The sequence below is a fragment of the Kogia breviceps genome, chromosome 8 (genome assembly GCF_026419965.1).
Source record: "Kogia breviceps isolate mKogBre1 chromosome 8, mKogBre1 haplotype 1, whole genome shotgun sequence".
Lineage (NCBI taxonomy): Eukaryota > Metazoa > Chordata > Mammalia > Artiodactyla > Physeteridae > Kogia > Kogia breviceps.
Window position 1 is genome coordinate 100,278,021 of NC_081317.1, and position 13,442 is coordinate 100,291,462.

Below are 13,442 nucleotides of genomic sequence, written 5' to 3' on the forward strand. Positions count from 1 at the left end.
TTGTCCCATTTTGTGGGTTGCTTTCACTTGCTTCATGGAGTTCTTCGAAGTACAAACATTTTTTATTTTGATAATATCCAGTTGATCTATTTTTCTTTTGTCTGCTTTTGTCAAACCTAAGAAAAGTTTGCCTAACCAGAAATCAAAAATATTTATTCCTCTTTTTTTCTTACATTTTTTCCCATTTTAGTCTTTCCATTTAGGTCTGTTACTCATTTCGAGTTAATTTTTGTAGATGGTGTGAGGCAGAGGTACAACTTAATTCTTTTGCATGTGAATATTCAGGTGTTCTAAAACCATTTATTGAAAAGAGTATTATTTTTCTAATTGAATTGTGGCACCCTTGTTGAAATTCAATTGTCCATAAATGTAAGGGTTTATTTCTGGCCTCTCAGTTGTATTCCATTGCACTTTTAAGGTTTTTTTTTTTTTTTTCGTATGATGTCTCTTCTTGTATCTTAGTAGCATAGTATGATATTGTGATTTATAAGAAAGACATATTTGCTCTTCGTCCCTGTTCCTGGCACAGAGTTTCTAAAAGCCGTGCAAATTCCTAAGTAATAACAGAGATTAATTGTCTTTTGTTCTTCATAACAAGCCACTTCAACCAAGCTTGAATTCATGTGAATGAGGTGACTTTTAGAACCCCCCTGAGGATGTAGGCTTGTTGCCAGGGATCCCAATCAAGCCATTAGAGGGTTGTGACTTTCAGGCACACCCCTTGACCTCTAGGGAGGTGGTGGGGAGCTGGAGGTTCACTTAATTACTAATAGCAATTATTCCTACATAATGAAGCCTCCATACAAATCTCTGAACTATGGAGAGCTTTGGAGAGATTTGGTGTTGGTGAACACGTGGAGGTGCTGGGATGGTCATGCTCCTGGAGTGGGCATAGAAGTACTGCCCTTTGCAGCTTTTTCATCGGGCTATTTCTGAGTTGTATACTTTGTAATAAACCTGGCAATCTAGTAAGTAGACTGTCTTCCTGAGTTCTGTGAGCCATTCTAGCAAATTAACTGCACCTGAGGATGAGGCTGTCCCATTTAGAGCAAGTTGGTCAAAAGCATAGATAGCAAGCTGGACTTGTAATTGGCATCTGAAAGTGTAAGGAGGGTCAGTCTTGTCGAACTGAACTTCTAACTTGTAAGATGTGTTGCAGAGTCCAGGTAGGTAGAGTCAGGACTGAATTGAATTATAGGACCCTCTGCTGGTGTCGCAGAATTGTTTGGTAATGGGAAAAACGTCTACACGTTCAGTGACCAGCAGTGAAATATTATTGAGAATACAGAAGTGTTCTGTGACTAGAGTGTTCCAGTAATATAGGGGAGAAACAGGAGTGTTTTCTGTAAACATTGAGTAATGGAAATTGAAAGGTGAGAGCCCTCTAACTTTGCTTTATCAAGATTATTTTAGCTATCCTGGATAACTTGCATTTCAATATGAATTTTAAGATTAGTTTGTCAATTTCTGTAAAAGAATAGAGCTGTAATTTTGATAGGGGTTGCGTTGAATCTGTAGCTCAACTTCGGTAGTATTGCCGTCTCGACAGTACTAACTTTTCTGATCCTTGGATATGAGGTGTGTGTCTTTCCATGTATTTAGGTCTTTTATTTTTAATTTTTTAATATTTTACTGTCCTAACTACCACTTCATTGTTGTGTATTTCTATAAACATATGAAAATGTGAACTTTATATTTGTTTTTATTTAAACTTTTTATTTTATATTGGAGTACAGTTGATTAATGATGTTGTGTAAGTTTCAGGTGTACAGCAAAGTGATTCAGTTATACATGTATCTATTCTTTTTCAGAATCTTTTCCCATTTAGGTTGTTACATAATATTGAGCAGAGTTCTGTGCTGTAGAATTGGTCCTTGTTTGTTATCCATTTTTAATATAGCAGTGTGTATAGGGAGTTTGGGATTGACATCTTTAGGTCTTTGCAAATTTACTTCAATGACCCTTTGTTGCTTTAAGTGGGTAAGTTTTATACTTTTGTTAAATTTATTCTAAGTATTTTATTCTGTTTGATGCTATTGTAAGTGGAATTGTTTTCCTTATTTCATTTTCGGCTTGTTCATTGCTAGTGTATAGAAATACAACTGATTTTTGCATACTTATCTTGTATTCTGCAACCTTGGTTAACCTGGTTATTAGCTTTGTTTATTTAGTTTTTGGACTCCTTAGGATTTTCTAAACTCTGATTTGGTTTATCTTGCCCTTCATTTTCTTGCTTTTTTATGATAAAATTTAAGCTCATGAATTGAGGCTTTGTTTTTCTCTTCTAATGTAGGCATAAGGCTCTATATTGTCCTTTGAAAACTGCTTTAGCTGCATCACACAATTTTTTTTTTTTTGGCTGCACCATGCAGCATGTGGGATCTTAGTTTCCTGACCAGGGATTGAACCCGCACCCCCTGCAGTAGAAGCTTGGAGTCTTAATCACTGGACCGCCAGGGTTGTCCCTGCACACATAGATTTTGATGTGTTTCTATGTTCACTTAATCCAAGATATTTTTTAAGTGTCCTGTGACTTTAAAAAATATATATATTTATTTATTATTTTTGGCTGCCTCAGTTCTTAGTTGCCGCATGCAGGATCTTTCGTGTGGTGAGTGGGCTTCTCTCTAGTTGTGATGTGTGGGCTCAGTAGTTGAGGTGCGTGGGCCTAGTTGTCCCATGGCATGTGGTATCTTAGTTCCCCGACCAGGGGTCAAACTTGCATCCTCTGCATTGGAAGCTGGGTTCTTAACCTCTGGACTGCCAAGGAATTCCTGTCCTGAGACTTCTTTTGTGTGTGTGTGTATGTGTGTGTGTGTGTGTGTGTGTGTGTGTGTGTGTGAGATTTGTAACAATTTTTATTATTATTTTTATACAGCAGGTTCTTATTAGTTGTCAGTTTTATATACGTCAATGTATACATGTCAAACCCAATCGCCCAATTCATCACACTGCCCCCCCCATCCCCCGCCGCTTTCCCCCCTTCATGTCCCTACGTTTGTTCTCTATGTCTGTGTCTCAGTTTCTGCCTGGCAAACCAGTTTATCTGTAGCATTTTTCTAGGTTCCTCATATATGTGTTAATATACGATATTTGTTTTTCTCTTTCTGACATAATTCAGTCTGCATGACAGTCTCTGGATCCATCCACATCTCAACAAATGACCCAATTTTGTTCCTTTTATGGCTGAGTAATATTCCGTTGTACATATGTACCATATCTTCTTTATGCATTTGTCTGTCGATGGGCATTTAGGTTGCTTCCATGACCTTGCCAGTATAAATAGTGCTGCAATGAACATTGGGGTGCATGTGTCTTTTTGAATTATGGTTTTCTCTGGGTATATGCCTAGTATTGGGATTGCTGGATCATATGGTAATTCTATTTTTAGTTTTTTTTTTGCTTTGTTTTTTTCTTACCGTACGCGGGCCTCTCACTGTTGTGGTCTGTACCGTTGCGGAGCACAGGCTCCGGACGTGCAGGCTCAGCAGCCATGGCTCATGGGCCCAGCCGCTCTGTGGCATGTGGGATCTTCCCGGACCGGGGCACGAACCCCGTGTCCCCTGCATCAGCAGGCAGACTGTCAACCACTGCGCCACCAGGGAAGCCCTATTTTTAGTGTTTTAAGGCACCTCCATAGTGTTCTCCATAGTGGCTGTGTCAATTTACATTCCCATCAACAGTGCAAGAGGGTTCCCTTCTCTCCACACCCTCTCCAGCATTTGTTGTTTGTAGATTTTCTGATGATGCCCATTCTAACTGGTGTGAGGTGATACCTCATTGTAGTTTTGATTTGCATTTCTCTAGTAATTAGTGATGTTAGCAGCTTTTTATGTGCTTCTTGGCCACCTGTATGTCTTCTTTGGAGAAATGTCTATTTAGGGCTTCTGCCCATTTTCGGATTTGGTTGTTTTTTAATATTGAGCTGCATGAGCTGTTTCTATATTTTGGAGATTAATCCTTTGTCTGTTGATTCCTTTGCAAATATTTTCTCCCATTCTGAGGGTTGTCTTTTCGTCTTGTTTATGGTTTCCTTTGCTGTGCAAAAGCTTTAAGTTTCATTAGGTCCCATTTGTTTATTTTTGTTTTTATTTCCATTACTCTAGGAGGTGGATCAAAAAAGATCTTTCTGTGATTTATGTCAAAGAGTGTTCTTCCTATGTTTTTCTCTAAGACTTTTATAGTGTCTGCTCTTACATATAGGTCTATAAATCCATTTTGAGTTTATTTTTGTGTATGGTATTAGGGAGTGTTCTAATTTCATTCTTTTACATTTAGGTGTCCAGTTTTCCCAGCACCACGTATTGAAGAGATTGTCTTTGCTCCATTGTATATCCTTGCCTCCTTTGTCATAGATTAGTTGAGCATAGGTGCGTGGGTTTGTCTCTGGGCTTTCTATCTTGTTCCATTGATCTGTGTTTCTGTTTTTGTGCCAGTACCATATTGTCTTGATTATTGTATCTTTTTAGTATAGTCTGAAGTCAGGGAGTCTGATTCCTCCAGCTCCATTTCTTTCCCTCAATACTGCTTTGGCTATCGGGGTCTTTTGTGTCTCCATACACATTTTAAGATTGTTTGTTCTAGTTCTGTAAAAAATTTCATTGGTAATTTGATAGGGATTGCATTGAATCTGTAGTTTGCTTTGAGTATTATAGTCATTTTCACAATATTGATTCTTCCAATTGAATATACCACGGTATATCTCTCCATCTGTTGGCATCATCTTTAATTTCTTTCATCAGTGTCTTATAGTTTCTGCATACAGGTCTTTTGTCTCCCTTGGTAGGTTTATTCCTAGGTATTTTATTCTTTTTGTTGCAATGGTAAATGGGATTGTGTCCTTAATTTCTCTTTCAGATTTTTCATCATTAGTGTATAGGAATGCAAGAGATTTCTGTGCATTAATTTTGTATCCTGCAGCTAAACCAAATTCAGTGATAACGTCTAGTGGTTTTCTCGTGGCATCTTCAGGTTTCTCTATGTGTAGTATCATGTCATCTGCAAACAGTGACAGTTTTACTTCTTCTTTTCCAATTTGTATTCCTTTTATTTCTTTTTCTTATTGCTGTGGCTAGGACTTCCAATATTATGTTGAATAATAGTGGACATCCTTGTCTTATTCCTGATCTTAGAGGAAATGCTTTCAGTTTTTCACCATTGAGAATGATGTTGGCTGTGGGTTTGTCTTATATGGCTGTTATTATGTTGAGGTAGGTTCCCTCTATGCCCACTTACTGGAGAGTTTTTATCATAAATGGGTGTTGAGTTTTGTCACAAGTTTTTTCTGCATCTATTGAGGTGGTCATATGGTTTTTGTTCTTCAATTTGTTAATATAGTGTATCACATTGATTGATTTGAATGTATTGAAGAATCCTTGCATCCATTGAAGAATCCTTGCATCCCTGGGATAAATCCCACTTGATCATGGTTTATGATCATTTTAATGTGTTGTTCGATTCTGTTTGGTAGTATTTTGTTGCGGATTTTTGCATCTATTTCGTCAGTGATATTGGTCTGTAATTTTCTTTTTTTTGGTAGTATCTTTGTCTGGTTTTGGTATCAGGGTGATGGTGGCCTCGTAGAATGAGTATGGGAGTGTTCCTCCCTCTGCTTTATTTTGGAAGAATTTGAGAAGGATGGGTGTTAGCTCTTCTCTAAATGTTTGATAGAATTCACCTGTGAAGCCATCTGGTCCTGGACTTTTGTTTGTTGGAATATTTTTAATCATAGTTTCAATTTCATTGCTTGTGATTGGTCGTTCATATTTTCTATTTCTTCCTGGTTCCGTCTCGGCAGGTTGTGCATTTCTAAGAATTTGTCCATTTCTTCCAGGTTGTCCATTTTATTGGCATAGAGTTGATTTTAGTAATCTCTCATGATTCATTTCTAATTTTGTTGATTTGAGTCTTCTCCCTTTTTTTCTTGATGAGTCTGGCTAATGGTTTATTAATTTTTTTTATCTTCTCAAAGAACCAGCTTTAAGTTGTATTGATCTTTGCTATTGTTTGTTTCTGTTTCATTTATTTCTGCTCTGATCTTTATGATTTCTTTCCTTCTGCCTACTTTAGGTTTTGTTTGTTCTTCTTTCTCTAGTTTCTTTAGGTGTAAGTTTAATTTTTTTATTTGAGATTTTTCTTGTTTCTTGAAGTAGGCTTGTATAGCTGTAAACTTCTCTCTTAGGACTGCTTTTGCTGCATCCCATAGGTTTTGGATCATCATGTTTTCATTGTCATTTGCCTCTAGGTATTTTTTGATTTCCTCTTTGATTTCTTCAGTGATCTCTTGGTTATTTAGTAACGTATTGTTTAGCCTCCATGTGTTTTTTACATTTTTTCCCTGTAATTCATTTATAATTTCTTAGCATTGTGGTGAGAAAAGATGCTTGATATGATTTCAATTTTCTTAAATTTCCTGAAACTTGATTTGTGACCCAAGATGTTATCTATCCTGGAGAATGTTCTGTGCGCACTTGAGAAGAAAGTGTAATCTGCTGTTTTTGGGTGGAATGTCCTATAAATAAATCTATCTGGTCTACTGTGTCATTTAAAGCTTTGTTTCCTTATTTATTTTCATTTTGGATCATCTGTCCATTGGTGTAAGGGAGCTGTTAAATTCCCCCACTATTATTGTGTTACTGTCGATTTCCCCTTTTATAGCTGTTATCAGTTGCCTTATGTGTTGAGGTGCTCCTTGTTGGGTGCATATATTTTTATAATTGATATATCTTCTTTTTGGATTGATCCCTTGATCATTATGTAGTGTCCTGTCTTGTCTCTTGTTCCATTCTTTATTTTAAAGTCTATTTTATGTGATATGAGTATTGCTGCTCTAGCTTCCTTTTGATTTCCATTTGCATGGAATATCTTTTTCCATCCCCTCACTTTCAGTTTGTATGTGTCCCTAGGTGTGAAGTGGGTCTTTTGTAGACAGCATATATATGGGTCTTGGTTTTGTATCCATTCAGCAAGCTTGTGCCTTTTGGTTGGAGCATTTAACCCATTCATGTTTAAGGTAATTATTGATATGTATGTTCCTATGACCATTTTCCTAATTGTTTTGGGTTTATTTTTGTAGGTCCTTTTCTTCTCTTGTGTTTCCTACTTACAGAAGTTCCTTTAGCATTTATTGTAGAGCTATTTTGGTGGTGCTGAATTCTCTTAGCTTTTGCTTGTCTGTAAAGCTTTTGTTTCTCCAGCGAATCTGAATGAGATCCTTGCTGGGTAGAGTAATCTTGGTTGTAGGTTTTTCTGTTTCATCACTGTCAGTATGTCTTGCCACTCCTTTCTGGACTGCGGAGTTTCTGCTGAAAGATCAGCTGGTAACCTTTTGGGGATTCCCTTATAAGTGTTCTTTTTCCTCTCCCTTACTGCTTTTAATATTTTTTCTTTGAATTTAATTTATTGTTTGTTTAATATGTGTCTTGGTGTGTTACTCCTAGGGTTTATCCTGTATGGGACTGTCTACACTTCCTGGACTTGGGTGGCTATTTCCTTTCCCACATTAGGGAAGTTTTCAACTATAATCTCTTTGAATATTTTTTTGACCCTTTCTTTTTCTCTTCTTCTGGGACCCCTAAAATTTGAATGTTGGTATGTTCAGTGTTGCCCCAGAGGTGTCTGAGATTGTCTTGTGTTCTTTTTGTTCTTTTCTCTTTCTTCTGCTCCTTGGCAGTTATTTCCACCATCCTGTCTTTCAGCTGATTTATTTATTTTGCTTCAGTTATTCTGTTACTGATTTCTTCTAGTATATTTTTCGTTTCAGTTATTGTGTTGTTTATCTCTGTTTGTTTCTTCTTTAGTTCTTTTAGATCTTTGCTAAACATTTCTTGTGTTTTCTCGATCTGTGCCTCCATTGTATTTCCAATGTTCTGGATCATCTTTACTATCGTTACTCTGAATTATTTTTCAGGTAGGTTGCCTATTTACTCTTCATTTATTTGTTCTTGTTGGTTTTTACCTTGTTTCTTCAACTGTAACATTTTTTTTGTTGTTTCTTTTTTTTTGTTTTATGATGCATGGGATTGTTTTCCTGTCTTATGGGTTGTTTGGCCTGAGGCTTCCAGCACTGGAGTTTGTAGGCTGTTGGGTAGAGCCAGGTCTTGGTACCAAGATGAGGACCTTTGGGAGACCTCACTCTGATGAATATTCTCTGCGGTCTGAGGTTCTCTGTTCGCCCTGTGGTTCGGACTCAGACCGCCAACCGACCACAGGAGCTCTCCTGACCCCAGGTCCGAGAACCAAGATCCTGTAAGCCGTGTGGGGTGGCCATGAAAAATAAAAACAAAAAAGGAGCATAACAATAAGAAAGAGTAAAAAATAAGATTAGAAAACAGATATGTTAGAAAAAAAATAAAAATAAAGATGGAACAACAACCAGGAGGTAAAACAGAACCACAGTAGCAACAAATAGGAAATAAAAAAACCCGTAAAAGGCCTTGGCTATGGGGGGTGGACCTTAGTCAGGGGCAATGTTTAGGCGGCAGGTGGGGTTTAGGCTAGGTCCCATGTGTCCGGAAAAGGCCCTAGGGGTGGTGTTTGGGGCTTAGACTCAGGGAGGCCAGAGGCCCCCAGAGTTCCTCTGGCCTAGGAGGGCAGAGGACCAGGCCCGGGACTCCAGGAGGCACCCTGGGCCTGAATGGGCGGGGGAAATGCTAGGCGTTTTCCCCCAATCCTCTGATCCCAGAGGGCCCCTCCTCATTCGCCTCTCCTCTGCTTCCCTGCCTCCCTCCCTCTCATGCCCCTAGGACCCACGCGGCTGGAGGGGGCCCCAGAGGGCATAGGGAGAGGGTGAGGGAAGCACCAGTTATGCTTCCCCTGATCCTCTGGTTCCAGAGTGAACCCGCCTCATCAGCCTCTCTTCCTCTTCCTTCCTCCTCCCTTCCTCCTACACCCCTAGGACCCACGTCGCAGAGGGGGCCCAGAGCCCTGGAGGCTTCCTGGGGCCCAAGTGGGTGGGGGGAGTGCTAGGAACATTCTCCCCTGATCCTCTAATCCCAGAGGTTTCACCCCACCATCCACCTCTCCTTCTCTTCCCCCCTCCTCCCATCCTCCTACCTCCCTTGGAACAGCATGGCCAGAGAGGGCTCCGGAGGATGGAGGACCAGACCCGGGATCCCAGTAGCCTTCCTGGGTCCTATGTGGGCAGGAGAAATGCTAGGCACTTTCTCCCCTGATCCTCTGGTCTCAGTGGTTCCCCTCCCTGTCCACCTCTCCTCTTCTTGTCCCCTCCTCCCTTCCTCCTATGCCTCTAGGACCAATGCGGCCAGAGGGGCACCTGGAGGGCAGAGAACCCGACCTGGAAGCCCAACAGGCTCACTGGGTCCCGAGTGGGCTGGAGAAACATTAGGTGTACTCTCCCCTGATCCTCCGGTCCCGGAGGGCCCCTCCCTCTCTGCCTCTCCTCTTCTCCCTGCCCACCCATCACTCCTACGCCCCTAGGACTAGCAGGGCTGGAGGGCAGAGGACCTGGCCCTGGATCCCAGCAGGTCCCTGGGGCCCGAGTGGGTAGTGGAAATGCTAGGCACATTTTCCTCTGATCCTCCAGTCCTGGGGGTGGTCCCTCCAGGTGTTGGAACCCCAACCTTCCCCATACCACCCCTCAGGGACGCCAATCCCATCCGGCCTCCAATTCTCCTCCCCCCTCACTCCCCTTAGCACATCCCACCCAGTTGCTCAGGGATTCCTCCAGTACCCCTGAGTGTCAAGATCCCCCAAAAGCGTCTGGTAGGTGCCCTAGTTATGGGGAGATGTGAACTCCACGTCCTTTCACTCCGCCATCTTCACTTCGCCTCAGCTGATATATGATTTAACTTAACACATTATATACTGGGGGGGGGGGGGGGTTGCAGAAACTAACGCCTGTGGCTGGCAATTTGTTATGTAAGTGAATATTGAAACAGTGGCATTTGACTAAATATCAACAGCTTGTTTTGCACTTAATGTAGTTATTGGAAACTCTGTACATGTCTTGCTAAAGCATTCTTTTATTTCGTTAGAGTGTGATAGGCAGTATAGCAGATTCTGTGCATGGGAACAGAATATCTGTTACAAATATACTGTGTTTCACTGAGCTTTCCCCTGGAAGAGCAGACTCTACACTTTCCGGAGGCTTTTTTTTTTTTTTTTAGTCCCATTGGTATTATTTCCTCTAGAATATGTTCTTTTATTTTACCTTATATTCGTCTAGGTGTGTCTTTGCGGGGGGCTTTTTTAGAAATGCCACAAGAAGGACCAGATCCTGGACTACCACTACATTCACGAGAATGGTCAGTTACCCATTCTGTAGCTACTGCTAACAAAAATTGCTTTTAAGTCATTTTATTCTATGCATCAAGGGTACGAGAAACTTTAAACACATTGAATAAATTGCATTTACTCCATTAGAAACCCACCCTTGATCAGTTTTAAGCTCTGACAGCTTCACACGGTGATGTCAATTGTTTCGCTCTCTAAAAACGTAGCGCCACATCTCCAGTCAATCGCGTTTGGGTGACAAAAGATGTATTAATATGTTTCTGGTGAATAATGTCGTAAACTTTACTGACCAGAGTGGCCTGTTTTTTTGCCTTTTGGACATGCATTGTACATCAGCCTTGGCCACTGAGGAGGGGAATACATTTGACATTCAAAAATTTAATAACTGTGGTTCAGACATACAAGGTAAAACTAGGTGGCCATATTGGTTGTGATTTCAAACACATTCCTGTAGTTCTGAGAACTTGCATTTTCTGAGCTGTGTCATCCTTGCGATGCCACTAGCCATTCTCAGAGCAGTGTCTGCTGGCAGATGGTGGCTCCAACCTTATGACCTTTAGGTCTTCTCTTATAACTATTAAATTATTAAAGAATGAAGTTGTTTTAGATCAGATGTCAGCTGAAAAAGGAGAGGTGTAGTGGCCAATAGCTCCTGTTACGTATATGTGGGTACCATGTCAGAAGTTAAAACCTACTTTGATGAAAGTGTACAACTGGCTATGTGTCAACAAGTCTCCCCCAAAGTGCCAGGTCTAGACTGGTTTTCAGGCTTATTCTCCTGAATTCCTCTGGGAATGAGATCTTTCTTACACAAGAGTTGGATCCAGTACTTGGAACGTGGGAATATTTCCAACTCGGTACCATTCCCCAAATCAAGGGAGGACTACCCCCATTTCAGTAGGAAGTAGCTAGAGCGATTGTCTCCCCATTCCCTGAAAGAATTTGTGAAGGATGAAACATGATTGGAGGTTGAAACCAAGTCCCCCTAAAACCCAGTTCCTTTACTGAGTTTATGATTAACCACTCTGTGCAAAACATAGCCACGTTTTCTCCTCAACACTGAGGAATATCAAAGAAAAGGGAGGAATTGTAATAGAAGCAAGTTGGCACGCAGCTGTTAGCAGACGCACCTAAATGACCGTTACCAAGCAACTGTTAGTGCAAGACCACTAGCGCAGTGGTTAGAGGCCCCGCTGGGCCAGCGGTCGTCTGAGTGGTGGTTGTTGTGGCAGAGAGCGCAGTAAGAGGTAGATCGCAGCCTTCTCCCCAGGGTCCTCCGGGCCAGGGGTTACCATGCCCTGGGCCTCTCAGCAGGAGGTTAGCAGAAGGCGAGCGATTGAAGCTTCATCTGCCGCTCCCCATTGCTTGCATTACTGTCTGAACTCTCCCCCAATCTCGTCCGTGGTAAAAGTGCCTCCTACGAAACTAGTCCCTGGTGCCAAAAAGATTGGGGACGGCTGCTGTCGGCCCTCCAGCCTCTGGCTGGCGGGTGAGCTGGGGGGCCTGGGGAGAAGGCTGGGGGCTGTGTCCTGCAGAGTTTCAGAGCCCTTGCCGTGGCCACCCACTGACCAGGCCCAGGCCTTGGGGCAACTCTACCCTGTCCCTGCCTCTGTGACCTAGTGGCAGTAGCAGTCTGCGTGGATTGCAGTCTGCAGGACCCGGCATACCTCCCCACCCCCATGTTTGGGTGGCCTGAGGAGCCTGGGAGCCAGCTGGATCCTGGGTGTCTTGCTCCCTCAGTGATGACTTCTGGGTAGGGTCTGGGAACCTGACCCTGAAGGCACTGCCAGCTAAGATCTGCCTCTTCATCTGGGCCTGGGCACTGGCGGGAGGACCCAGACTGAGTGCTGGATGAATGCTCACGGACAGGGTAACTGGCCTGAGCGGGGACCCCCTTCTTATGAGGAAGGACCTGGACCTCGGAGGGTGAAAGTTGTGAAAGTTGTGCCTTGGGACCTTGCGATTTCCTGTCAGAACAGAGAATAACATTTGTTTTGGTGGAGATTTACAGGAACGTCATTACCTGACCTCAAGAACAAAGGATCTGACACCAAAAATTTTACCACAACTAACCACGCCCCCTCCCTCATCTTTCCTGTAAATGGGATTTGCTGAAATCTTTCGGGGAGTTTGGGCTTTTTAAGGCATGAGCCACTGTCTCCTTGCATGGCCCTGCAATAAACCTTTCTCTGTTCCAAACTCCAATGTTTTGGTATTGTTTGGCCTCGCTGTGTGTCGGGCGTACTGACGTGTGTTGGGTAACAAGATCATTGCCCATTTTCTCACAAGATTGTGGAATGGACATTGCCAGTCAGGGATTGTAATCGAGGTAAGGCAGGCACGTGGCTGTTAGCGAGCGGCTGTAAGCTGTCATGCTCATCCATTGGTTGACATCCCAGTGGGCCTCTCCCCCTCCTCTTCCTCTGTATAAAAGGAGCTAGAATTTAGAATGAGGGAAGTTGGTTCTTTGAGACAGTAGTCTGTTATCTCGGTCTGTTAGCTTTCCGATGAAAGTCATGATTCTTTGCCCCAACCACTTGCCTCCCAGTGGTTGGGGCAAGGAATAATGTGCGGTGAGCAGAGTGCGCTTGGGCTCAGTATCATTAGGAGAGTTCCGCAGATGGCTGAGTGCGTCAACCCTGAGCTCACTTCCTCTCGTGGGCACACCAAAATTAGAACTACTTACACAAAAAAATATTAATGAAAAGTACTGGAACTTACCAGAAAATATCTAACCTAAAGATATATAGTAAGAACCACAATGAGACAGGTAGGGGGAGTCATGATGTATTCAAGACCCCTACCAGAAGGTGGGTGACCCACAAACAGTAGAGAAAGGACAATTGCAGAGGTTCTTTCTAAGGATTGAGGGGTCTGAGCCCCATATTGGGCTCCCAGCCCAGGGGTCACATGCCAGGAAGATGAGACCCCAGAATGTTTGGCTTTGACGGCCAGCAGGGCTTACTTTTCAGAGTCCCAGAGGGCAGTGGGAAACAGACTTCATTTCTAAAGGGCGCACACAAAATCTCGTATTCCAGGACCCAGAATAGAAAGAGTAATTTGAAAGGAGGCTGGGTCAGAGCTGCTTGCTGATTTAAGAGTCCAGACTCCTGGAGAGGCAGGAGGCAACTATAGCTCACTCTGGGAACATAGGCACTGCTGGCAGCCATTTCTGGGAACTTGTATCA